This window comes from Stegostoma tigrinum, chromosome 18 (genome assembly GCF_030684315.1).
Source record: "Stegostoma tigrinum isolate sSteTig4 chromosome 18, sSteTig4.hap1, whole genome shotgun sequence".
Classification (NCBI taxonomy): Eukaryota; Metazoa; Chordata; class Chondrichthyes; order Orectolobiformes; family Stegostomatidae; genus Stegostoma; species Stegostoma tigrinum.
In genome coordinates this window covers 62,984,753-63,012,682 of record NC_081371.1, presented here as the reverse complement: position 1 = coordinate 63,012,682, position 27,930 = coordinate 62,984,753, and the positions used below count along the sequence as shown (strand labels likewise).

The following is a 27,930-nucleotide window of genomic DNA, read 5'->3' as shown; positions in this document are numbered from 1 at the left end:
GAAGCACAGAGGTTGACTCCACTGGCGGGTGAAACTAGAACTAGGGGTCATAGCCTCAAAATAAGGTCTGAGTTGAGGTGGAACTTCTTCCCAAAATGGGTGTGAATCTGTGGAATTCCCTATTCAGTGAAGCAGTTGAAGCTACCTCGTTGAATGTTTTTTAAGGCAAGAATATATAGATTTTTGAACTGTAAAGAAATGATGGGTTATGGTGAGCAGGCAGAGAGGTCAAGCAGAATCCACAAAAAGATCTTGGTCCTGTTTCTTATGTTCTTAGAATCAGTTCTGAAGGAGGGTCACTGGACCCAAACTCAGATTTCTCTCCAAAGATGCTGCCAGACCTGCTGAGCTTTCCTAGCAATTTCTATTTTTGTTCCTGAATGTTGAAAGTAGCACCCACTAAGCAGTTGCTTTATCCTCAATGGCATCAAGTTTCTCAGGTGCAGCTAAAGCTGCATGTGTCCAGACAAGTGGAAAGTATTCCATTACAATCCTGACTAGTGCCTTGTGTTGACAGGCATTAGGGATCAAGTGATAAGTTTTTTGTGCAAGATTACCAGTCTCTGACCTACTCTTATGGCCTCACTGTTTGCAGGGCCGATCTAGTTCAGTTTATGGGCAATGGTAACCCTCAGGATGTTTATAGCCATGTCCTGAATGCTAAAGGTTAACAGTGAGAATCCCTCTCACTGGAAATGGTCATCACCTGGCACTTGCATCACACGAACATTACTTGCTATTTGTCAGTCCAAGCCTAAAGGTTGTCCAGGTCTTGCTGCATTTCAACAGGATTGCATATTATGCAGGGAATCACAAATGGTGCCGAACATTGCACAATCAGCAGCAAACAAGTCCACTTCTGACCTTATGATGGAGGATGACAAGGGCAGTCACCTTCACCTCTGGTCTGGAATTTGGCTCTTTTGGCCATGTTTGCACCAAGACTGGAACAACGTCAGTAACTGCACTTCTTTGACGAAAATGAACTTGAGCATCACACAGTTTTATTACTTTGCCGATCCTGCTTAACAGTACTGGCAATAACTTCATCTGTTATTTTGTTGATGATCAAGAGGAGATTGTTAAGATGAGAAGTGGCCAGGATGGATTTGTTCTGATTTTTTGGATACAGGACGTACCTAGGACATTTTTAACACTGACAGGCTTATGCCAGTGTTGTTGTTGTTGTGCTGCAAGAATTTGGCTAGGCGCACTGCTAACTCTCAAACACAATCCTCTGTACAATTGCCAAAATGATTTTTCAGCCCAGAATCTTTATAGTATCCATTCCCTTCAGCCATTTCTTTCCATCAATGTTGAATCAAATGGACTGAAAACTGGCATCTGTGATAAACAGGACTTCAAGAATATCCACTTGTTACTTCTAGCTGAACGTGGATGCAATGCTTCAAAGCTTTGTCCTTAACATTGTTGTGCTGGGCTTACCGCTTTGAGGATGGAATTTTTGAGGAGCATCCTTCTCAAGTGAATTGATGTATTATCCATCACCATTCATGACTGGATGTGGCCGAGCTTAGATCTGACCTGTCCGCTGCGTAATGCTTAGCTGTGTATTTGGCATGCTGCTTCCTCTACGTGGCTGCAAATAGACCCTTGTATTGAAGCTTCAGCAGGCTGATGTTTCATTTTACAACACGCCCTCCTGCACTCTTCACTGCGTAATAAAGAAGGATCATGAGAATTTTAAATAGTCGACAAAGTAGTGACTGCCTGGAGACACTTCGATGATTGTTATTGATTTTTTTTGCAGACAAGACTGGCATGTCTTCTCAATAGCAATCATAAAGGAAATCATTTGGAGGTTGATTTGCCCTTTGGACAACAGGTCCTTGAAAAAGTGTAAAAAAAATCAAATCTTCTGATAGAACAAAGTCATGATGTGGATGTGCCGATGTCAAACTGGGGTCACATGACAAGACAGTCCAACAGGTTTATTTGAAGTCATAAGCTTTCAGAGCACAGACTCTTTGTCAGGGGAAGTGTGAATGAACAGCTCACAGACACAGAGAGGACGTGGGATCAAGAGATCATACAATGAAGGTGAGTGCAGTGTTAAATAATAAGTCTCTGCAGGTGACCAAAAGTGTTAGATGGTGTGAGGAATAACAAGCGAAGGGAGGGCCTTTAATCCAATTAAATGAGCTGGAGATAAATGGCTGGAATACGTATCACATATCACCCCACTAACCACGCATTCAATGTATCATTCTCCGCCACCTGCAGCCCAACCCCACAACCAAAGATAATAAAGTGTGAAACTGGATGAACACAGCAGGCCAAGCAGCATCTCAGGAGCACAAAAGCTGACGTTTCGGGCCTAGACCCTTCATTTGTGCTCCTGAGATGCTGCTTGGCCTGTGTTCATCCAGCTTCATGCTTTATTATCTTGGATTCTCCAGCATCTGCAGTTCCCACAACCAAAGATATATTTCCCTCCCCAACCCTATCTGCCTTCCATAGGGACGGTTCTCTCCGCTACTCCCTCATCTACTCCACACTCCCCACTAGCCCCACCATCCCCAGCACCTTTCCGTGCAACCACAGGAAGTGCTACACCTGCCCCTACACCTCCCCCCTCATCTCCATCCAAAGCACCAAACAAACCTTTCACATCAGGCAGTGGTTCACCTGAATATCCATCAATGTGGTCTGTTGCATCTGCTGCTCCTAATGAGGCCTCCTCTACATCAGTGAGATCAAGCGGAGGCTCGGAGACCGCTCTGTAGAGCGTCTGCACTCTGTTCAGGACCAGCGACAACACCTTCCAGTCGCAAACCATTTCAACTGCCCCTCCCACTCGCTCGGTGACATGTCCATCCTGGGCCTCCTCCAGTGTCAAAGGCCAACTGGAACCTGGAGGAGCAGCAACTCATAGACTGCCTCGAGAGCCTACCGCCCAATGGCTTAAATGTGGATTTTACCAGTTTCATAATCTCCCCACCCTGTGACCTCCTCCCGTGACCAACCCTCCCTCTCATCCCCACCTCCTTGACCTGACACAACCTGTCCATCTTCTCTCCCACCTATCCTCCCCTCTCACGTCACTGACAAATCCCCAATCACTGCCTACCTGCATTCACCTGTCACCATCCCATCTACCTTCCCCAGCCCCACTCCTCTTTTGTCTCTATTTCGGAGCTCCCTTCCCCCTCCCCCATTGCTGAAGAAGGGTCCCAACCCAAAACGTCAACTTTCCTGCTCTTCTGACACTGCCTGGTCTGCTGTGTTCCTCCAGCTCCACACTGTATTATCTCTGACTCCAGCATCGACAGTTCTTACTATCTCTCACTGGAAATAATATGATAGGTACAAGAATCAAATGCCAAGGGTTTAACCAAAGTAATGATTTTATTGATAATAAAATGTGAGGCTGGATGAACACAGCAGGCCAAGCAGCATCTCAGGAGCACAAAAGCTGACGTTTTGGGCCTAGACCCTTCATCAGAGAGGGGGATGGGGGGAGGGAACTGGAATAAATAGGGAGAGAGGGGGAGGCGGACCGAAGATGGAGAGTAAAGAAGATAGGTGGAGAAGGTGTGGGTGGGGAGGTAGGGAGGGGATAGGTCAGTCCAGGGAAGACGGACAGGTCAAGGAGGTGGGATGAGGTTAGTAGGTAGCTGGGGGTGCGGCTTGGGGTGGGAGGAAGGGATGGGTGAGAGGAAGAACCGGTTAGGGAGGCCGAGACAGGTTGGACTGGTTTTGGGATGCAGTGGGTGGGGGGGGAAGAGCTGGGCTGGTTGTGTGGTGCAGTGGGGGGAGGGGACGAACTGGGCTGGTTTAGGGATGCAGTGGGGGAAGGGGAGATTTTGAAACTGGTGAAGTCCACATTGATACCATATGGCTGCAGGGTTCCCAGGCGGAATATGAGTTGCTGTTCCTGCAACCTTCGGGTGGCATCATTGTGGCAGTGCAGGAGGCCCATGATGGACATGTCATCAAGAGAATGGGAGGGGGAGTGGAAATGGTTTGCGACTGTGAGGTGCAGTTGTTTGTTGCGAACTGAGCGGAGGTGTTCTGCAAAGCGGTCCCCAAGCCTCCGCTTGGTTTCCCCAATGTAGAGAAAGCCGCACCGGGTACAGTGGATGCAGTATACCACATTGGCAGATGTGCAGGTGAACCTCTGCTTAATGTGGAATGTCATCTTGGGGCCTGGGATGGGGGTGAGGGAGGAGGTGTGGGGACAAGTGTAGCATTTCCTGCGGTTGCAGGGGAAGGTGCCGGGTGTGGTGGGGTTGGAGGGCAGTGTGGAGCGAACAAGGGAGTCACGGAGAGAGTGGTCTCTCCGGAAAGCAGACAGGGGTGGGGATGGAAAAATGTCTTGGGTGGTGGGGTCGGATTGTAAATGGCGGAAGTGTCGGAGGATAATGCGTTGTATCCGGAGGTTGGTAGGGTGGTGTGTGAGAACGAGGGGGATCCTCTTGGGGCGGTTGTGGCGGGGGCGGGGTGTGAGGGATGTGTCGCGGGAAATGCGGGAGACGCGGTCAAGGGCGTTCTCAATCACCGTGGGGGGGAAGTTGCGGTCCTTAAAGAACTTGGACATCTGGGATGTGCGGGAGTGGAATGTCTTATCGTGGGAGCAGATGCGGCGGAGGCGGAGGAATTGGGAATAGGGGATGGAATTTTTGCAGGAGGGTGGGTGGGAGGAGGTGTATTCTAGGTAGCTGTGGGAGTCGGTGGGCTTGAAATGGACATCAGTTACAAGCTGGTTGACAGCTACCTAGAATACACCTCCTCCCACCCACCCTCCTGCAAAAATTCCATCCCCTATTCCCAATTCCTCCGCCTCCGCCGCATCTGCTCCCACGATAAGACATTCCACTCCCGCACATCCCAGATGTCCAAGTTCTTTAAGGACCGCAACTCCCCCCCCACGGTGATTGAGAACGCCCTTGATCGCGTCTCCCGCATTTCCCGCGACACATCCCTCACACCCCGCCCCCGCCACAACCGCCCCAAGAGGATCCCCCTCGTTCTCACACACCACCCTACCAACCTCCGGATACAACGCATTATCCTCCGACACTTCCGCCATTTACAATCCGACCCCACCACCCAAGACATTTTTCCATCCCCACCCCTGTCTGCTTTCCGGAGAGACCACTCTCTCCGTGACTCCCTTGTTCGCTCCACACTGCCCTCCAACCCCACCACCTTCCCCTGCAACCGCAGGAAATGCTACACTTGTCCCCACACCTCCTCCCTCACCCCCATCCCAGGCCCCAAGATGACATTCCACATTAAGCAGAGGTTCACCTGCACATCTGCCAATGTGGTATACTGCATCCACTGTACCCGGTGCGGCTTTCTCTACATTGGGGAAACCAAGCGGAGGCTTGGGGACCGCTTTGCAGAACACCTCCGCTCAGTTCGCAACAAACAACTGCACCTCCCAGTCGCAAACCATTTCCACTCCCCCTCCCATTCTCTTGATGACATGTCCATCATGGGCCTCCTGCACTGCCACAATGATGCCACCCGAAGGTTGCAGGAACAGCAACTCATATTCCGCCTGGGAACCCTGCAGCCATATGGTATCAATGTGGACTTCACCAGTTTCAAAATCTCCCCTTCCCCCACTGCATCCCTAAACCAGCCCAGTTCATCCCCTCCCCCCACTGCACCACACAACCAGCCCAGCTCTTCCCCCCCACCCACTGCATCCCAAAACCAGTCCAACCTGTCTCTGCCTCCCTAACTGGTTCTTCCTCTCACCCATCCCTTCCTCCCACCCCAAGCCGCACCCCCAGCTACCTACTAACCTCATCCCACCTCCTTGACCTGTCCGTCTTCCCTGGACTGACCTATCCCCTCCCTACCTCCCCACCCACACCTTCTCCACCTATCTTCTTTACTCTCCATCTTCGGTCCGCCTCCCCCTCTCTCCCTATTTATTCCAGTTCCCTCCCCCCATCCCCCTCTCTGATGAAGGGTCTAGGCCCGAAACGTCAGCTTTTGTGCTCCTGAGATGCTGCTTGGCCTGCTGTGTTCATCCAGCCTCACATTTTATTATCTTGGAATCTCCAGCATCTGCAGTTCCCATTATCTCTAATGATTTTATTGAATGTGGAGCAGTATCAAAGGGCTGAATGGCCTACTCCTGCTTGTGGTTTTTATGTTCTACTGAGCAATCTAAAACTGTGAAGATTAAGAGATCATAACTTAACAAGTGATGGCATCAAAACAGGACAGTAAGGAAGATTTTACAGATACAGAAATGTGTTGGGGTCACATATCGTGCAACATGAACCCAAGATCACAGTTGACACTGTCTTCACGGGTATGGAATTAGGCCAGTTTCTGCTCAGCGATTCTGCATCGTTGGCTATCTCGGAATCCACCTTGGAAGACGCCTACCTGAAGATCAGAAGCTGAATGTTCTTGACCGCTGATGTGTTCCCCGACTGGGAAGGAACATTCCTGTCTGGCAATTGTTGTGTGATATCCATTCATCTGTTGACGTTGCGTCTGCATGGTCTCACCATTATACCATACCTTGAGGCATGCTTGCATATAGCATATGAGATAGACAACCTTGGCCAAATCATGAGTAAGTTAAAAATTATTGTAACAGATACCGTTAATCTGTTTTAAGTTGTGAAATTCTGCTTCACAACCCTAATTCCCCACTAAGGTCATGGAGAGGTAACATCTTCAAGGAAGAAAATTCACAGCTCAAGAGAAACTTTTGTTTCTGCAATCAACCAGTGTTGCTGAAAGCGTGCAGGCATACTACAAGTGCCTCTTTGAACCATGCACCTGCATTTGAATCACTGGTGATCAAACTTCAAAAGTGCACTAATATGTGTAAGGCTTAAAACTGTCACATTAAATTAGATTTCTTTCTGCGTCAACAATAGAACAGCAGCAACTATCAGGATGAGGGTACATTGACTGCATGTTCTCAACTTTTATAATCTCCTGCACTGGCATACAGTAGGAAGAGATTTGAACAATGAGAGTGTAAACACTTTAATAAACATGTTTAAGAGAAAGACCTTAACGGGATGATTGGATTACGAAAATAACACTGAAGTGAAAGCGCGATAAGGAAATGGCAAACTTGAAGAAGTACTTTGCATCCGTTTTCACAGAGAAAGAAAGCAAACTATTACTCAATGGAAAATCCAGAATTAAGTCATAGGAAACATTTAATGCATTTTCAACTGGCAAAGAAAATAATTGGTCTTGAGATAGACAACCTTCAAGTCTGAATAGCTTCCACCCCAGGCTATGAAAAGAAATAATTGGGAAAATTGCAGAATTTTGAGTTATATAATATGTCAAAGCTCTCTAGAATCAGGAATTGAGATTCTAATTTGATAATGTACTTCCATTAATTAACAAAGGGAGTGGAGAGAGAAACATGATAACCACAGACCTTTCAATATATTATTGCATTTAAAGATTGCACACAAGAGAACATTAGAAAAAAATTAAAATATATGAAATTGGAGTTAAGTTGGTGAATGGCGTTGGTAATTTCTTCAGAGGTAGGAGACGGAATTAGGCTAAGAGTTCAGTCTCTGATTCACGGCCGGAGATGTTCCCCAACATTTCAGTTTTCCATGAGATATACTCATCTATGATTTAGATGAATGATAAAGTTTACAGAACTGGGACTATAAATTAGGAAGCTAAGTAAACTGTGGAAACAGGAAGTTAGAGACAGGATGTTGTGCTGTGAGGGCTCATCTTTGAGTATGTTTCAGGTAGAGATTGATAGATGTTTGATTATCATTGACATAACAGGTTGAATGGCCTACTCACACTTCAATGTCCCAATAAGATAAATTAGTAGGAAACAAATATGGCAGAGTTGTATGTTGGTAAGTAAATGGGATGAGTCACTTCATATATGAGAAAGAAAAGTAATCAAAAGATTGTTTCAATTGTGAGAGATTAAGAGTTGTAAAGAAGAAATGACACTTGGATGTTCACATACTAGAATCACGAAAAGCTTGTGCACAAGTGCACAAAATTGAACATGTCTAGTGAAAGTGATTCTTCCATTTCACAGAGCCTTGGCCAGATCCCATCTGGAACACAACATCCAGTTTTGGGCACCAGTTTCAACTTTACTAAATTTACTTCAGGTACAAAGAGATTTAAGGTTAAAGGATTGCCTTATGAAAGCAGGTATTAAATGCTCTTTTGGCCATTAATTTGTGATCGAACTGAGGTACTCAAAATTATAAAGGAATTCAAGAGAATTTATCAAGAAACAATCCATTCTGGTGGGGCATTTGAAGACATAATGGTATGAATTGGAACCTTAAAAGACAATTAATTTGGATCAACTGAAACTGTCAATCTAGAAGTGGTAAGCTTTCAATTAATGTTGCTCAGTAATATGGAAGAACCGCAAGTCAATGAAATTGAGGTACGTGGTGGCCATGATCCAACTGAGGAACAAGATAAAAGTCCTGAAGGTCTGAAAGGCTCGCCCAAGCTCTTAAGTACTAAAGGAAAATTAAAATTAGATTCTCTGCACGGCCAACGTATTTGACTACGTATCAGGGTTTTCAAAGTCATGTAAAAGATCAGGCCATTACCAAGGACAGTGCAAATTTCAAAATCCATCAAGGCTAAAATAGAGAATTTTTTTTTCTACTGTCTGCTACTCTGAAAATAATAAAAAGGACAGGTTTTTAAGCACGAAATTAAAAGTTACACCCACTTCCTCTATCTGCTACGATTTGAAATAAAATATCGAAAACTATATTCAAATTTTGTCTTTTTATTAAGGTATTCGAGGGCAGCAAAGATATTGTCACCAGATATGTAAATCAGCTCTTTCTCCACACCCTGGTGTCAGCTCAAGAAATTGATACGACAGAAATAAATGATGTATGTCAGCTCAAAGTCAAAGCATATTTGCACATCAAACTGCATGTCTGCTTAACAGTTATACAAATGGATTAGCAGTTAAATGATGACACATACTTTCCACTTTGAAGTGAGAAGCCATTTCCTCCAGTTGTGAGATATCCTAAAAATAGCTGGTTTATTTTAACCTCTACCAATGACTTGTTTCAGTTTTCAAACTTATTTTCCTCCTTTCTGTAATTCTCGGTTCCCACGTCAGATTTCTCCAGTCAAAGTTCTGGCAGAGCAGGTTCTAACTGATGTTAGGATACTTGAAACAATGTCACCAACTTTCTGCTGATTTGTACTTCCTCCAAAGAGGAACACTCCCTTACACTGTCAAATTGATTTACAAACAACTTCTGGAATACTTCAGGGAACACCAGAGCTGCAAAATTCCTCCTGAAATTAAATAGTGGGAAAAGAGGCATGAGTCATAAACTCACTTCAAGAAATTAATAACAAAACTGGGGTTTCTGAAATTAGGGAGCATCCTGCTTAGTTTTAAGTCTTTGAAATCCCTACATCGAACCATTAACAGTGCATAGCATTCAATAAAAGGCAAAAGTTTAATGCATCACAAAGTCAGGTTCTACTTCCGAAATCAGCATTTTTGTTCACAAACAACCATGTTGCTAATCATTAAATGCTGCTTAAATGTAAAGGTTCACATCAGTTCTATGTGGTCAATTGGTGTGTCATGGTTGGAACTGCAAACCTAAGGAAGAAAATCAAGTTCCATGTTTTTGTAACCTAAAGCATTTAGGCCACTTTCTTACAGGGCTTTGTATGTTATGCATGCTTTTTTTTCTCTTTATTGATTATGTAGGATGAGGACATCGCTGGCTCGGCAGCATTTATTGCCCATCCTGAGTTGCCCAGAGGGCAGCTCACAGTCAACTACATTGCTGTGGTTGTATGTAGGCCAGACCAGGTAAGGATGGCATTTTCCTTTCCCAAAGGACATTAGGGAGCCTGATAGATTTTTCCAAAAATCAACAATGGATTTATGGTCATCATTAGATTCTTAATTCCAGATATAGTATTGAAATCAAATTCCAACATCTGCCATGGCAGGATTTTAACCTGGGTCCCTAGAATGTTATCTAGATTAACAGTCCAGCAATAATACCATTTAGCAATTGCCTCCCCAGTAGGGGATATATTCCCAGTGCCCTCAATATTGAAACATATAGGAGCACATAAAGTCTTTCTTGACACAAGCTAACAATTCCATCTTAGTCTGCGAGACTGTTAATTTGCCTTGACTATTTTCACAATCAAAAAGAGAACCTGACAAATATTCTTTTGCAGGAAAGATCTCCATCTCAAACACAACTATCAAAAGCAAATCAGATTCAACTTATTTCGAGGCAAGAACATTTAAGAAACATCCTTGACTGTTAATCATCAGACACTGCAGCCCTACTTATTTGTTACATTTTCTTTTGCAGTAGGAGAAATCCCACACTATGGGTTATTTCTCACAACTGACAACATGAAATAATAATTTAGAATCATCGAGTCCCAGAATCCCTACAGCGCAGAAAGACAATATTCAATGCATTAAGTTAGCACAGGGCCTCCAAACAGCAACCCACACAAACCCAATCCCTGGTCACTTTGGGCAATTTAATATGGTCAATCCACATAACCTACACGATAACAAAGTGTGAAGCTGGATGAACACAGCTGGCAAAGCAGCATGTCAGGGGCTTTTGTGCTCCCGAGATGCTGCTTTGCCTGCTGTGTTCATCCAGCTTCACACTTTGTTATCTTGGATTCTCCAGCATCTGCAGTTCCCATTATCTCTGACCACATAACCTGCACATCTTGGGGCTGTGGGAGAAAACTGGAGGACCCTGCGGAAACCCAGACACATGGGGAGAACGTGCAAACTCCACACAGTCACCCAAGGCTGGAATAGAACTTGGGACCCTGGCATTGTGAGGCAGCAATGAGAACTACTGAGCCATTTGTGTTCCCCTTGAGGTATTGGTTTATTTGCAATCTCTATAAGCTGAATCTACACCAGTTTTACTTCAGATAATTTTCTCCAAAAGATGATTTTAAAAACAAACCATACGGTAGTAAAAGGAAACATGGTGTGATCTTTCTTGATTGGTCCTAGGCTGCTTGTCCTTCAGCTTTGCATGAAGGCACTGCCTTACACAATAATAGTTTCTGAAATCTCATTAGGCCTCTGGATATTCACACAATATTTGGCAACACATCTGCCTTTAAAACTGCCCACTGACAACTGAATGGAAATTCAAAATGACCCCCAATAACATTGTTGTAAAACACTGATTTTGGTAAATTTCAGCAACAAAAGAACAATGAGGGAGCCAATAGTATCTTTACCAAAAGAGAGCAGCCCACTCCTCTAGCAGACTGGGCCTAGAAATGAGGTCAGAAAAAACTGCAAGCAGCTAGGATCCACAAATCAGAAAATTATCAAGACCAGATGACTCAAAAATAAAATTTTTACACCCGAATTTCATGGATTTGTAACAAGGCAAAGGCCCCCATTTGGCTCATCATGTCTGTGTTGGCATTCCAAATGAGGATTTCATTTTGTGCAATTCTCTTGCCTTCTCCATTTTGTTACTTGAACAAAAGTCTAATTTCCTTTTGAATGCTTCACATATAACTGCCTCCATCACTTGGAGGCAGCATATTCCAAGCCTTAATTGCCCATATGAGAAAGTAGTTTCTCATATTATTTCTTTTACTAATTACTTAAAATCTGCACCCTCTAATTCTCAATCTCTTCACGTGACAGTTGCTACCACTGGCAACTCTGTCCAGACCCCTCACACACTCGGCTCCCCTCAGGCTGCCTTTCTCCCGGGAAATCAGTCCTAACCTCTCCAAACTACTTCGATAGTTCTTCACCCCAGCTCACCAACCGCTCAACAGCAATTACGGATGGGCAATAAAATGTCAGATTAGCCAATGGTATCCACTGTCCACAAGTAAACAAAAGGAACTTTTTTGATTTGTTTGCTGCAGTCTCTCAACTGGCTCCACAACATGCCTGAAGTGTAGTGTTCACAACTGGAATACAGCATCCAGCTGAGGTCAAACCTGTGCAAATTCGAGATAACCTCCTTGCTCCCATGCACAGCCCAGACCATTATGGAAGCTAACCTTTCATCCACGGACTCCATTTACATGGCTCTTTGCCGCGGAAAGGTGGCCGAAATCATCAAAGACCCATCGCACCCCAATCATCCTCTCCTACAACCTCTTTCATCAGGCAGGTGATACAGAAGCCTGAACACACGCACCAGCAGGTGCAGGAACAGCTTCTACCCAAACCGTTATTAGATAGATGAATGGAGTTCCTTGCTCAAATCGTGTTGATCTTGCTAACGTTGATCTTGCCTAGCGCACGGCCTGCGCAATGTAACCCGTATGCCTCTAAGTCTTTTTGATCTGCACCTCCTTGCTTACTATGTTCTGCCGGTACTATTTGAAAACAAAGCTTTTCACTGTACTTCAGTACCCGTGACAATAAGTCAATCAATAAATCAATTGTTCCTGTACACTCTTAACTGCTCTCTCAATCTGTCCTGACATAGGCAACCTCCATTCTTCTATCCCCGTTTCAGTTGTACTCTTCAACTTATACTTTCTGAATTGATTCACCACATTTTTCCGCACTGAACTTCAACTAATTCCAACAGCTTTGCTATGATATAATTGTATGACAGCAATCTCACAATTTTCTTTCATCCACAAACTTTGATATGGTGCGTTGCACACCAAGGTATTAGTCATTAATATGGATCAAGAAAAGTAAGGAACCCATGGAGAACTCCACTACAAGTCCTTCACAATATCTCTTATTTCTTGAACTACAGATTTATTCACAGGTCTGTTGTGCAGCATTTTATCAAATACTTTACAGAAATCTATGCCTCACAGCAGGACCCTCTTAATACTTCTGTTACTTCTTCCAACTAAGAACAAAGAAAATTACAGGACAGGTACAGACCCTTCAGCCCTCCAAACCTGCGCCGATCGAGATCCTCTGTCTAAACCTGTCACCTATTTTCTAAGGGTCTGTATCCCTTTGCTCCCTGCCCATCCATGTACCTGTCCAGATACATCTTAAAAGGCACTATCGTGTCTGCGTCTACCACCTCTGCTGGCAATTAACTCCGCTTTCTCTCCAATTGCTGCCAGACCTACTGAGCTTTTCCAGCAATTTCTGTTTTTGCCCCAATGTCTCTAGTCATCCAACATCCCCTACACCTACAAACCTTGTCCTTCACACTGACAGGAACATACTGTCTCGGAACTCGCTATCTCATTTTAAAGGCCTCCCACTTCCTAATCAGCCCTTTACTTGTGAATAACCTCCCCAATCAACTTTTGAAAGTTCCTGTCTCACACTGTCAAAATTCACCTTGTTCCACTTTAGAAATGATCAGAAAGTTCAAGTTCTCTCCTTTTCCATAACTACTTCGAAACTTATGATCACTTACTCCAAAGAGCTCCTTCACTGACACTTCAGTCACTTTCCTGCCTTATTTCCCAACAGTTGGTCAATTATTGCTCCTTCTCTCGTGGGTATATCTATACATAAGAAAGTTTTCCTGTACACTCTTGACAAATTCTTCCCCAGCCAACCCCTGAACATGACGACAGTCCCAGTCTATGTCTGGAAAGTTAAAATGCCCTACCATTTCAACCCTATTATTCAGACAGATATCGGAGATCTCATGACCTACATGCTTCTCAATTTCCCACTGACTATGGAACAGGGTGCTTATAATGCAATGCCAGCAAGGCAATCATGTCTTTCTTACTTCTCAGTTTCCTCCATACAACTTCACTACAGGATCTCCCAGGAACATCCTTCAAAATATAACCTTAAATGTGATCCCTAACAAAAAGAAACGCTATTCCTTCTCCTCCTCTCTTCCCAACGCCAAAACATTAAACAGCCAGTCCTTTCCATCCCCAAACTATATTTCATTAATAGCTGTGATATCCCATTCCTATGTTCACAACCATGCCCTAACTTCATCTGCCTTACCAGTCAGGCCTCTTGCATTGAAAGAAATTTGACCAAATATTTGCTGTTAGAATCCCAAACCTAAAATCAAGCTATTGATTTTGGTATGCAAACATTTTGCAAAGCATAATTGGAAAACATAACTTTCTCATTTTGAAATTGAAACCCACGTTCTTTTGCTTCAAGATTAATTTGGACGCACGGCTTTGCTATCTGAAAGGTCTCATATTCAAATATAAACACCACAATGCCATCTTGTTCATGTGTCGCAAATCATGAATTGTGACAACAAACTTGCGAGCATTTCACCATGCATGTCTACTAACCACAATTGTGGCTCATGTCATGCTTTATTTCTGGTCACTGCAGCTTTCTAAACAAAGATGAGCAATATCACAGCTCTTTCAATGCATGCCATTAACATAAAAACAGGCAATACCACAATCATCCAGTCTCAACATAAAGACAACTTTCAAATTTAGTCATTATGGCACAAAACTACCACTGTATTTGCATTTGAGACTTGATTCATTCCCATCATAGCCTGTTACAATACCAAGGAATTTCATGCTTCTTTATTTTCACCAAAAATAAATAGTTGTTCAAGCCTCCGTTGATAACTGTGCAAAGTATACTCATCCAGTAAACATGATCACATTTGGAACACAGGAAGAGCAGCAAGCTCATCGAGCCTGTTCTATCCAAGGAGACCATTGCTGATCTATGGCCTAACTTCATAGACCTGTTTTGATCTAAAGCTCTTAATATCTTTGTTCGATAAACATTTATTGGTCTCAGAATGAGGGAGGGCCAGTTGCTCAAAACTCTACCGTTTCTTTGTTTTAAATGGGTAAAAGAGGTGAAGGAGCTGCATTACTAATCAGGGTGAATGTTACATCTGCACTCAGAGAGAATATGCTGGAGGGCTCATCCACTGAGGCAATGTGGGTACAGCTTAAAACTAACATGGGTGCAATGATTCCGATCTGATTGTACGGAGGAGAGCGAGATTAATGTGGAACATGCTAATAGGACCACTCATGGATAAAGACGGAACTTGTGTTTGGAGGCAGAGAATATGGGTGAGATCCTAAATGAGTACTTTGTGTCAGTATTCACCCAGGAGAAGAATATGGAGGAGAGTGAGATTAATGTGGAACATGCTAATATGCTAGAGCATTTTGAGATCAAGAAAGAAGTGGCATTGGGTCTCTTTAAGAGTCTTGAGGTGGGTATGTCACCAGGGCCCAATGGTATCTACCCCAGGTTATTGAGGGGCAGGAGAGGAGATTGCTAGGGCCTTGATCAAGATCTTGATATCCTCACTTTCCACTGGAGAGGTCCCAAAGGACTGATGATGAGCTAATGTTGTTCCTCTTTTCAAGAAGGGAAATAGGAATAATCCAGGAATCTATAGGATGGTGAGTACACATCGGTAGTTGGGAAGCTATTGCAGAGAATTCTTAGGGATAGGACTTATGCACATTTGAAAAAGCATGTCCTAATCAGGGACAGTCAGCATGGCTTTGTGCAAGGCAGGACATGTCTTAATAATTTGACTGAATTTTTCAAGGAGGTGACTAACGTGATTGATGAGGCTACGGCATTTGATTTGTCTTTGTGGATTTTAATAAGACCTTTGACAAGGTCCATCATGGCAGGTTCATCCAGAAGATTAAGATGCACACGATCCAAGGTGTCTTGGCTACTTGGATTCAGATTGGCTTGCTTATAGAAGGCAGCAAATAGAGGTGGAAGGTTGTTTTTCAGGCTGGAGGTCCATGACTAGTAGTGTTCCGCAGGGATCTGTACTACAACCTCTGCTATTTGTGATACCTATAAATGACATGGATGAAAATTTCAATGGGTGGGTTAGTAGGTTTGCAGATGGTACAAAGATCAGTGGAGTTGTGGATCATGGAGAAGGGTGTCAAAGGATATGGATGGATATAAATCCATGCAGGTATGGGCGGTGAAATGGCAGACGGTATTTAATCTGGCTAAGTGTGAGGTGTCACACTTTGGGAGATCAAATGTTAAGGAAAAGTACACAGCTAATGGCAGGACTCTGAACAGCATTGATGGACAAAGGAATCTTGGAGTACAAGTCCATAGCTCCCTCAAAGTGGTCACGCAAGTAGATAGCGTGATGAAGAAGACATGTGGTATGCTTGCCTTTATTGATCAGGGAAGCGAGTACAGTCTTATGAGTACTGCATTCAATTCTGGTCGCCTCATTACAAGAAGGATGTGGAGGCTGTGGGGAGGGTGCAGAAGAGGTTTACCAGGATGCTGCTTGGATTAGAAGGTATATTAGAGGCAATAAGGAGAGGCTAGAAAAACTCAGGTTGTTTTCTCTGAAGCAGCGGAGGCTGATGGAAGACTTGATAAAAGACTATAAAATTATGACATGCATAGATACAGTTGACCGTCAGAATGATTTCCAAGAGTTGAAACATCTAAAACGAAAGGGTGTGCATTTTAGCTGAGAAGAGGAAAAGTTCAAAGGATATGTGAAGGGGTAAGGTTTTTTGCACAGAGTATGGTAGGAGTGTGGAACTTGCTGCCAGGGGTGTTGAAGAAACTTTAAGATAAGCACCTGTAAATGTAAGGAATGGAAGGATACGGACAAAGGACAGGCTGAAAGGATTAGTTTAATTTAGTACCATGTTCATAGAACATGGAACAATACAGCGCAGAATACGCCCTTTGGCCCTCGGTGTTGCACCGACCTGTGAACTAATCTAAGCCTCCCCCCTACACTATCCCATCATCATCCATATGCTTATCCTAGGACTGCTTAAATGCCCCTACTGGGGGTGAATTAACAACATTGGCAGACAGGGCATTCCATGCCCTTACCACTCTCTGAGTAAAGAACCTGCCTCTGACATCTGTCTTAAATCTATCACCCATCAATTTGCAGCTATGCCCCCTTGTACAAGCCAATGTCATCATCCTTGGAAAAAGACTCTCACTGTCTTCTGATCATCTTGTAGGTCTCTATTAAATCCCCTCTTAGCCTTCTCCTCTCCAATGAGGACAGACTCAAGTCCCTCAGCCTTTCTTCATACGGCCTGCGCTCCAGACCAGGCAACATCCTGGTAATTCTCCTCTCTACCTTTTCCAATGCTTCCACATCCTTCCTGTAATGGGTCGACCAGAACTGCACGCCATATTCCAAGTGAGGCCGCACTAGCATTTTGTCCAGTTGCAGCATGACATCATGGCTCCGGAACTCAATCCCTCTACCAATAAAACCTAACACACTGTAAGCCTTCTTAACAGCACTATCAACCTGGGCGGCAACTTTCAAGGATCTATGTACATGGACACCAAGATCCTTCTGCACATCCACACTACCAAATATCTTTCCATTGACCCGGTATTCTGCCTTCCTATTATTCTTCCCAAAGTGAATCACCTCACGTTTATCTGCATTGAACTCCATTTGCCACCTTTCAGCCCAATTCTGCAGCTTATCCAAGTCTCCCTGCAACCTGCAACATTCTTCCACACTGTCCACCACTCCACCCACTTTACTGTCATCTGCAAAATTACTAACCCATCCACCTACGCCTGCATCCAAGTCCTTTATAAAAATGACAAACAGCAGTGGTCCCAAAACAGATCCTTGAGGCACACCAATAGTAACCGGACTCCAGGCTGAATATTTTGCATCAACTACCACTCGTTGCCTTCCTACAAAAAGCCAGTTTCTAATCCAAACTGCTAAATCTCTCCCATTCCAATGCTCCGCATTTTTTCCATTAGCCTACTATGTGGAACCTTATCAAAGGCTTTACTGAAGTCCACGTACACCACGTCAACACCCCTACCCTCATCCACATGCTTGGTCACCTTCTCAAAAAACTCAATGAGGTTTGTGAGACGAATTCATGTTGACTGTCTCCAATCAAATTGTTGTTTGCTGGATGATTATAAATCCTATCTCTTATAATGCTTTCCAAAACTTTTCCTACAACAGACGTAAGGATCACTGGTCTATAATTATCTGGGTCATCTCTACTGCCTTTCTTGAACAAGGGCACAACATTCTCCTGTCCTCTGGTACGAAACTTGTAGACAATGAGGACTCAAAGATCAAGGCCAAAGGCTCCGCAATCTCCTCCCTAGGTCCCAGAGAATCCTCGGAATAATCCCATCTGGCCCAGGGGATTTATCTACCTTCACACCTTCTAGAATTGAGAGCACCTCCTCATTACTAACCACAACCCTTTCAATTCTAATAACCCGTAACTCAGTCTTCTCCTCTACAATATTCTCCTTTTCCTGAGTGGAAACACATGAGAAATGTTCGTTTAGCACCTCTCCAATCTCAACCGGGTCCACACACAACTTCCCACTTCTGTCTTTGACTAGCCCTATTCTTACGCAAGTCATCCTTTTATTCCTCACATACCTGTAGAAAGCTTTACGGTTCTCCTTTATTCTACCTGCTGATGACTGCTCATATTCCCTCCTTGCTCTTCTTAACTCTCTCTTTAAATCCTTCCTAGCTAATCTGTAACTATCCATCACCTCATCTGAACTATCTCGTCTCAACGTCACATAAGCCTCCCTCTTCCGCTTAACAAGAGATACAATTTCTTTAGTAAACCACAGTTCCCTTGCCTTATCGCTTCCTCCCTGTCTGACCGGGACATACCTATCAAGGATACGCAATATCTGTTCCTTAAACCAGCTCCACATTTTGACTGTCCCCATCCCCTGCATTTTGCTAACCCCTTCTATGCCTCCTAAGTCTTGCCTAATCGCATTATAATTCCCCTTCCCCCATCTATAACTCTTGCCCTGTGGCATGTTCCTATCCCTTTCCATCACTAAACTAAACGTAACTGAATTATGGTCACTCTCTCCAAAGTGCTCACCTAACACTAAATCAAACACCTGGCCTGGTTCATTACCAAGTACCAGATCCAGTGTGGCCTCCCCTCTTATCAGCCCTTTGGCATACTGTGTCAGGAAACCCTCCTCCACACATTGGACAAAAACTGATCCATCCGATGTACTAAAGTTATAGCATTTCCAGTCATTGTTGGGGAAGTTAAAGTCTCCCATAATGACCACTCTGTTCCTTTCACTCCTGCCCAGAGTCGTTTTGCCAATCCTCTCCTCCACATTCCCGGAACTTTGCGGCCTATAAAAAACTCCTAGCAGTGTGACCTTTCCTCTCCTGTTTCTGACCTCAGCCCATACCACCTCAGTAGACAAGTCCTCGTCAAAAGTTCTTTCAGCCACTGTTATACTGTCCTTGACTCACAAAGCCACACCTCCCCCTCTTTTACCACCTTCCCTGATCTGAATGAAAGATCTAAACCCTGGAACCTGCAACATCCATTCCTGACCCTGCTCTATCCATGTCTCCAAAATGGCCACCACATTGAAGCCCCAGGTACCGATCCATGCTGCAAGCTCACCTAACTTATTCCGGATACTCCTGGCGATGAAGGAGACACACTTCAATCCAGCTTGCTGTCTGCCAACGTGCTCCTGTGACAGTGCAGTCCTGTCCATGTCTTCCCTACTGCCATCCTCCTGTGTATTGGAACTACACCACAGTAGCCCATCCCCCTGCTGAGCTAGTTTAAATCCACCCAAACAGCACTAGCTAATTTCCCACCCAGGATATTAGTGCCCCCTCTGGTTCTAGTGGAGACCGTCCTGTTTTTAGAGGTCCCACCTTCCCCAGAATGAGCCCCAACTGTCCATATACCCAAAACCCTCCCTCCTGCACCTTTCTCTCCCCATTCTTTGCCTCGCTATCATGTGGCATGGTTAACAAACCAGAGATAACCACTCTGTTTGTTCTAGCTCTCAGCTTCCACTCTCACTCCCTGAAATCCTGCCTGACATCCCAAACCCTCTTTCTACCTCTGTCGTTGGTACCTACGTGGACCACGACTTGGGGCTGGTCACCCTCTCTTCAGGGCCCCAAAGACACGATCTGAGACATCATGGACCCTGGCACCTGCGAGGCAACACACCAATCGTGAGTCTCTTTCGTTCTCACCAAACCTTCTATCTGTCCCTCTAACTACTGAGTCCCCAATGATTAACACTCTCCTCCTGTCCCCCCTTCCCTTCTGTGCAAAAGGGACAGACTCTGTGCCAGAGACCTGCACCCCAGTGCATGCCCCTATTAAATCGTCCCCCCAACAGTGTCCAAAATGGTATCCTTACTTTTCAGGGGAACGACCACAGGGGATCCCTGCACTGGCTGTTTTCTCCCCGCTTCTAACAGTTACCCAGCTTTCTTCGTGCTTAGGAAGAACTACTTCCCTGTAACTCTTATCTATCACAGACTCTGCATCCCGACTTTTCCCCAGGGCAGGATTGACTGCCACGAGGGGTCATAGTTTTAAGGTGTTAGGAGGAAGGTATAGAGGAGACGTCACAGGGAGGTTCTTCACCCAGAGAGTTGTGAGCGCATGGAATAGTTTACCAGTGATAGTCGTGGAAGCAGAGTCATTAGTGACATTTAAGCGACTGCTGGACATGCATATGGACAGCAGTGAATTGAGGGGAATGTAGGTGAGGTTATTTTATTTTTGGATTCGGATTATTCCTTGGCACAACATCGTGGGCCGAAGAGCCTGTACTGTGCTGTATTTTTCTATGTTCTATGAATGATCCCAAGTTCATCCAGCTCCCTAACGTGGTCTTGGAGGAGTAAGAGTTGGATGCACTTCCTGCAGATGTACTTGGATGGGACACTGATGGCGACCCTCACCTCATACATCATGTCGGAGGAACGTTCCTCTACCTGCACTGCCATCCCTGCTAGTCCCCTTATCAGAAAGTATAAAAAAGAGAAGCTTACCTGATATGTCCCTGGTGTGTAAAAGCACAACATCCTGGGCTGAGGGGCCCATTCCTGTGCTGTACAGTTCTATGTTCTATATATTATTAACAACTGATCCAACAATTTGTGGAAGAGAGTTTCAAACTCCTTTCACCCTCTGTGTCGAAGTGCTTTCTTATATCTCTCCTGAACAGTCTGACAGTGTCAGACTATGCCCCCTAGTTCTAAAATTCCTAACCAGTGGAACTACTTGATCTTTATCTACCCTGTCTTTTCCTCTTAACATGAAGAAGACATCAGATCACCTCTTAGTCTTCTAAATTCAAGAAAGCGCAGGCTTAATTTGTGCAGACTCTCTTCATAACCTAACCACTGAGATCCAGGTGTCATTCTTGAAGACCTATGTCGTATTCCCTCCAAGGCCAATATATCCTTCCTATGGTATGGTCAGCTCACAGTACTCCAAATGGGATTTAACCAGGTTTTTGTGTAAGTGCAGAACAACTTCTGCATCTTTGGTCTCCAATTCTCTACATAAAGGTTAGCATTCTATTAGAGTTCTTGGTTATTTTCTGTTCGAGTGGAATTATTATATATGTATGTCATTTTACACCTAAGCAGTATCCAATCTACAAAGAAGTTCAAATTTCAGGCATGTCTATTTCAGGAAGTTACATGGAGAAAAGGCAGCTACACATTCAACTCATGAAAATGGCACAAGATAATATGCATTTATGGTCCTTATAATTTTCAATTTATGTTTTATGATCTTGATGTTAGTCTGGGAGAACACAATGCTTCATGCAGTGGTTGGAGCAGATAGAGTTAATATATTTAAGGGGAGATAAAGCACATATGATAAACATTTAGAGGAACGTTGTGAAAAGATGGGAAGCAGTAATTAGAGCTACACAAAGCTTATATGAAAATAAACACTGGCATACTGCTGAATGTCCTGTTTTTAAGCTGCAGATTCCGCACTTCTACCAAATTCACTGGTAATTTTGCAAACCAGTCAGTTGTGCTATTTCGGATAAGAATTCCCTTTATTTTGTTGCAAATGAGCAGGTAAAGGAAAATGTGAAAGTTGGCAATTGCAATTATGAGGGAAATAGTATAAACAAATCAATTGGGCAGTAAGGTTAAGAGTTACCCAACCTAACAAAATAAAAATGGAAAGAACTGTAAATCAGGAACAAACACAGAAGTTGTTGGAAGGTCTGGCAGCATCTGTGAAGAAAAAAATCTGAGTTAACGTTTCGGGTCCGGTGACCTTTCTTCCGTTCTGTTTTTGTACCAGATCCAACATCCCAGGGTATTAAAAAAATGGTAGCTTATGAGACAGAAGATGCGAACAAATTTAATTTTCCAAAATTTGAGAGATTCTGGAAAACTCCATTAGACTGAAAAAAATGGCAAACATCATCTCTCTCCTCAAAAAGGGAGGCAGGCAGAACTTCAACTGAAGCCAATTAGCTTGTCGACTATTGTGGGAAAGACGTGCAAGTAGATGAATCAACCCATGGAATAGTGTAGGTGAGATGGGCTTCAGATCAGTATGACAGGTCGGCACAACATCGAGGGTCAAAGGGCCTGCACTGTGCTGTAATGTTCTATATCTATGTAAAGAAGTTAAATCTGATACTTAGAGTTCCAACATAAGTTGGAAGGGACAGGATGGTTTTGTCAGAGAGAAATTATGTTTGACCAATTTATTGGAATTCTTTGGAGGAGCAATGTGTGCTCTGGGCAAAGGGCAGCCTGCAAGGTACTGATTGGATTTCCAGAAAGCATTCAACAATGTGTCACATCACGGTGGTGGCGATGGTAAGGAGGGGCATGTGTGTGTGTTTGCAGGGTTGAGGAGAGAGACCTGTTTGTGGTGTACAAAGTTGACGACCACATATTAAGCCAATGGGAAGGAACATTCTCTTTGGCTTTGGATTTAAGATAAAGGGCACAGAGTCCATTCCGGATTTTTCAACCAATCTGTGGTTGATATCCACAACTCTCTGCCTGAAAGGGTGGTACAGGCAGAAGTACCAGTACCTAGCTGAGCACTTGAAAAGCTGTAGCATATGGACCAAGTGCTTTAAAAAAAGGATTAGGATTGATCTGTTGTTGATGATTAGTGTGGACACAAGAGGCCAAAGGGCCTCTGTCCATTTGTAAAACGTCATGTCTCTGACTCGAATGGAATGCTCTCCTATATTCCAAAAGATATCAAAATTAAGAACAAAGAAAATTACAGCACCGGAACAGGCCCTTCGGCCCTCCAAGCCTGCGCCGATCAAGATTCTCTGTCGAACCGGTCATCTATTTTCTAACGGTCTGTGTCCATTTGCTCCCCGCCCACCCATGTACCAGTCCAGATATATCTTAAAAGAAGCTAACATGTCTGCATCTACCACCTCCACTGGCAACGCGTTCCAGGCACCCACCATCCTCTGCGTGAATAACTTTCCACACATATCTCCCTTAAACTTTCCTCCTCTCACTTTGAACTCATGACCCACAGTAATTGAGTCCCCCACTCTGGGGAAACAGCTTCTTGCTATCCACCCTGTCGACACCCCTCATGATTTTGTAGACCTCAATCAGGTCCCCCCTCAATCTCCATCTTTCTAATGAAAATCATCCTAATCTACTCAACCTCTCTTCATAGCTAGCACCCTCCATACCAGGCAACATCCTGGTGAACCTCCTCTGCACCGTCTCCAAAGCATCCACATCCTTTTGGTAATGTGGCAACCAGAACTGTACACAGTACTCTAAATGTGGCCGAACCAAAGTCTTGTACAACTGCAACAGGACCTGCCAACTCTTGTACTCAATACCCCGTCCGACGAAGGAAAGCATGCCATATGTCTTTTTGATACACCCTATTGACCTGCATGGCCACCTTCAGGGAACAATAGACCTGAACACCCAGATCTCTCTGTTCATCAATTTTCCCCAGGAAATTTCCATTTACTGTAGAGTTCGCCCTTCAATTTGATCTTCCAAAATGCATCACCTCGCATTTGCCCAGATTGAACTCCATCTGCCATTTATCTGCCCAACTCTCCAGTCTATCTATATTCTGCTGTAATTTCTGACAGTCCCCTTCACTATCTGCCACTCCACCAATCTTAGTGTCATCTGCAAACTTGCTGAACAGACCACCTACACTTTCCTCCAAATCATTTATGTATGTCACAAACAACAGTGATCCCAGCACGAATCCCTGTGGAACACCACTAGTCACAGGTCTCCAATTTGATAAAAACCCCCTTCCACTACTACTCTGTCTCCTGTTGCCTAGCCAGTTCTCTATCCGTCTTGTTAGTACACCCTGGACCCAATGTGACTTCACTTTCTCCATCAGCCTGCCATGGGGAACCTTATCAAATGCCTTACTGAAGTCCACGTGCATGACATCTCCAGCCCTTCCCTCATCTGTCAACTTTGTCACTTCCTCAAAGAATTCTATCAAGTTGCTAAGACATGACCTTCACTGCACAACACCATATTGCCTATCACTCATAAGCACATTTTCTTCCAATGGGAATAGATCCTATCCCTCAGTATCTTCTCCAGTAGCTTCCCTACAACTGACGTCAGGCTCACCAGTCGATAATTACCTGGATTATCCTTGCTGTCCTTCTTAAACAACAGGACAACATGAGCAAGTCTCCAGTCCTCCGGGACCTCACCCGTGTTTAAGGATTCTGCAAAGACATCTCTTAAGGCCCCTGCTATTTCCTCTCTTGCTTCCCTCAGCAAGTGGGATAGATCCCATCCGGACCTGGAGGCTTGTCCACCCAAATGCCTTTTAGAATACCCAACACTTCTCCCCTCCTTATGCCAACTTGACCTAGAGTAATCAAACATCTATCCCTAACCTCAACATCCGTCATGTCCCTCTCCTCGGTGAATACCGACGCAAAATATGCATTAAGAATCTCACTCATTTTCTCAGACTCCTTGCACAACTTCCCCTCCTTTGTCCTTGAGTGGGCCAACTCCTTCTCTATTTACCTTCTTGATCCGTATGTACGACAAAAGGCTTTGGGATGTTCCTTAAGCTTGTTTTCTAAAGATATTTCATGCCCCGTTTTCACCTTCTTAATTCCTCGTTTCAGATTGGTCATACTTTCCCAATTTTCTTCCAAAGCTTTGTCTGTTTTCAGTCGCCTAGGCCTTATGTATGCTTTCTTTTTCCCCTTTACTAGTCACATAATTTCACCTGTCATCCATGGTTCACTAATCTTGCCCTTTCTATCCCTCAATTTCACAGGGGCATGTCTGTCTTGCACTCTAATCAACCTCTCTTTAAAAGCCTTCCACATACGAAATCTGGATTTAGCCTCAAACAGCTGCTCCCAACCCACATTCCCCAGATCCTGCTGAATTTTGCTATAGTTAGCCTTTGCCCAATTTAGCACTCTTCCTCGAGGACCATTCTCGTCTTTGTCAACGAGTACAGTAAAACTTACGGAATTGTGATCACTATTCCCAAAGTAATCCCCTACTAAAACTTCAACTGGCTGAGCTTATTCCCCAAGACCAGGTCCTGTAAGACCCCTTCCCTAGTTGGACTATTTACATACTGCTCTATGAAACTCTCCTGTATGTTCCTTCCAAATTTTGCTCTATTTAAACCCCTAGCACTAAGTGAATCCCAGTCAATGTTGGGAAAATTAAAACCTCCCAACACTACCAGCCCGTTGCTCTTACATCATTCCATAATCTGTCCCCATAATTGTACCTCTATCTCATGCTCGCTGTTGGGAGGCCTTTAGTACCTGGGATAGATCCCATCCGGACCAGGGGACTTGTCCAACTTAATGTCTTTTAGGATACCAACACTTCCTCCTTCCTTATGTCAACTTGAGCGAGTAAGCAAACATCTATCCCTAACCTCAACATCCGACATGTCCCTCCTCCTTGGTGAATACTGATGCAAAGTACTCGTTAAGAACATCACCCATTTTCTCTGACTCAGCACATAACTTTCCTTCTTTGTCCGTAAGTGGGCCAATCCTTTCTCTAGTTACCCTCTTGCTCTTTATATATGAATAAAAGGCTTTGAGATTTTCCTTAACCATGTTTGCCAGCAATATCTCATGTCCTCTCTTAATCCCTCATTTCAGATTCGCTCTACATTCCCCATATTCTTCCAAAGCTTCGTCTGTCTTCAGTCGCCTCAACCTTATGTATGCTTCCTTTTTCCTCTTGGCTCCAAAGACAAGACAGAGGGGACGTGGACACTGTTTCTCTCTCCATTCATGCTGCCAGACCTATCTTTGCAAACTTTTTCTGTTGTTATTGAACTAGACACAAAAACGTCCGATCTAAAGAACATTTTAAATCTTAGCACATTTACATCACATCTCAAATACTACATACAGATTTGGTCTCCTTATTTAGGAAGTATATGACTGAATTGGAGTTGACTCAGTGGAAGATTACTCAATCTTTAGCTGGAATGATCAGGTTGACAAATCAGGACTAGGGTCGACAAGTCAGACGTCACACAACATCAGGTTATCGTCCAACAGGTTTATGTGGAATCTCATGAGCTTTCAGCGCACATCTGACGAAGCAGCTGCACCCCAAAAGCTTGTGAGATTCCAGGTTATCTTGCGGAAAGGTTGAACAGACTGGGCTTGTTTCCACTCACTTTTAGAAGAGTGACTTGATTGAAGTGGACAAGATCTTGACTGGTCCCTACATGATGAATTTAGAAAGGATGTTCCCTCTTGTGGGTCAGCCTAGAACTAGGTGGCAGTGTTTTAAAATTAGGGATCACAGTTTTAGGATAACAAGGAGTTTTTTTTCCCCCCTCAGAGGTTCAACTACAGAGTTCCCTGCTTCAGAAGGTGCAGGAAATGGAGTACTTTTAATTCCTTTATTGTGCTCACTTCTTCATCTCATGTCCTAAAATTACAATAACAAGATGCAAAGGTTATCAAAGTGCACGGGAACTTTGAACTTGGAATTTAAAACATAAACAGATCACCCATGATCATCTTGAATGGCAGAGCAGAGCGAAAAAGCTAAATGGCAAACTTTGGTTCCTATTTCTCAAGTTTGCGTGTTCACCAAACTCGTGGACAGGGTTTAAAAATTAGGGATATTTTCTGGCAATATGACTAGTTTTTGGGATTTGCTTCCCCAGTAAGCAGTAGTCAGTTAATATATTCAAGGCTGATCTTAACAGATTGTAGATCAACCAAGGAGTGAAAGGCAACAGGGATCACACAGCAAAGTCGAGTTGAGGTGACAATCAGATCAGCTGCATCTTATTGAAAAGCATAACAGTCTTGAGGGGCTAAATGGCTTATTCCTGGTCTCACTTTATAATTTTGTGAAAAGCCAACTTGACATTGCTCGTTATCTACCTGTCACAAATGCACTTGTCAGTTGGTAAGCTAGACCAAAACATATCTCTTGTGAAGTCTCAACTTCACAGTAAAGAATCTTCCATTCTGCTTTGTGGCAATACCATTCTGTTTGAAGGAATACATTCAAAATAGATCTAGCAGCTCAAACTGGACACCCATAAGACTGTAGGCTATCAGCAGAGAATGGCATTCAACTACAAATCTATAATGTCATTCAGCTAGTGCCAGGCAGTTACGTTCCCAAAAAAAGAGGCTCTCCGGCATAGCGGTAATATATACAGGCTAATGCTCTGGAGGCATTGGCTGGAATCCCACCACAGCAGATGGTGAAATTTGAGTTTAATAACAATCTGGAATTTAGAAACAAAACCTTGTCTAATAGTGGCATGTAACCATGATTGATTGTCATAAATATTCATCAGATTCACTCATGTCCTTTAGGGAAGGAAAGCTGCTGTACGTAAGAGGTCTGGTTTACATGCAACTCCAGATACACAGCAACATGGTTGACTCTAAACTGTCCTGTCAAATGGCCCAGTCAGTTTAAGGATAATTTGGACAGGCAATAAAACGCTGATCTAGCTGGTCACATCCCATCCGATGAATGAATAACAAAAAATATTCAACCATCTTCCACTTACACTTCAAACATTCACTCTGTTCCTCTCCCTGTTGGTTAAGTCCAATAGGACTCTGCTTCAGAATTCAGTTATCTGTTTCCCTTTTTATAGATGCTGCCAGACGGCTGAGCTTCTCTCGCGCTTCATTTTTATTTCCAATCTCCAGTACGCACAGTATTT

The 27,930-nt window shown here is 43.9% G+C and overlaps 1 protein-coding gene across 5 annotated transcripts in view; it reads right to left on the bottom strand.

Moving 5' to 3' along the window:
* osbpl8 (oxysterol binding protein-like 8) overlaps positions 1-27,930 on the bottom strand; it is a 332,940-nt gene that overhangs the window by 240,028 nt on the left and 64,982 nt on the right. The window lies entirely within an intron of this gene.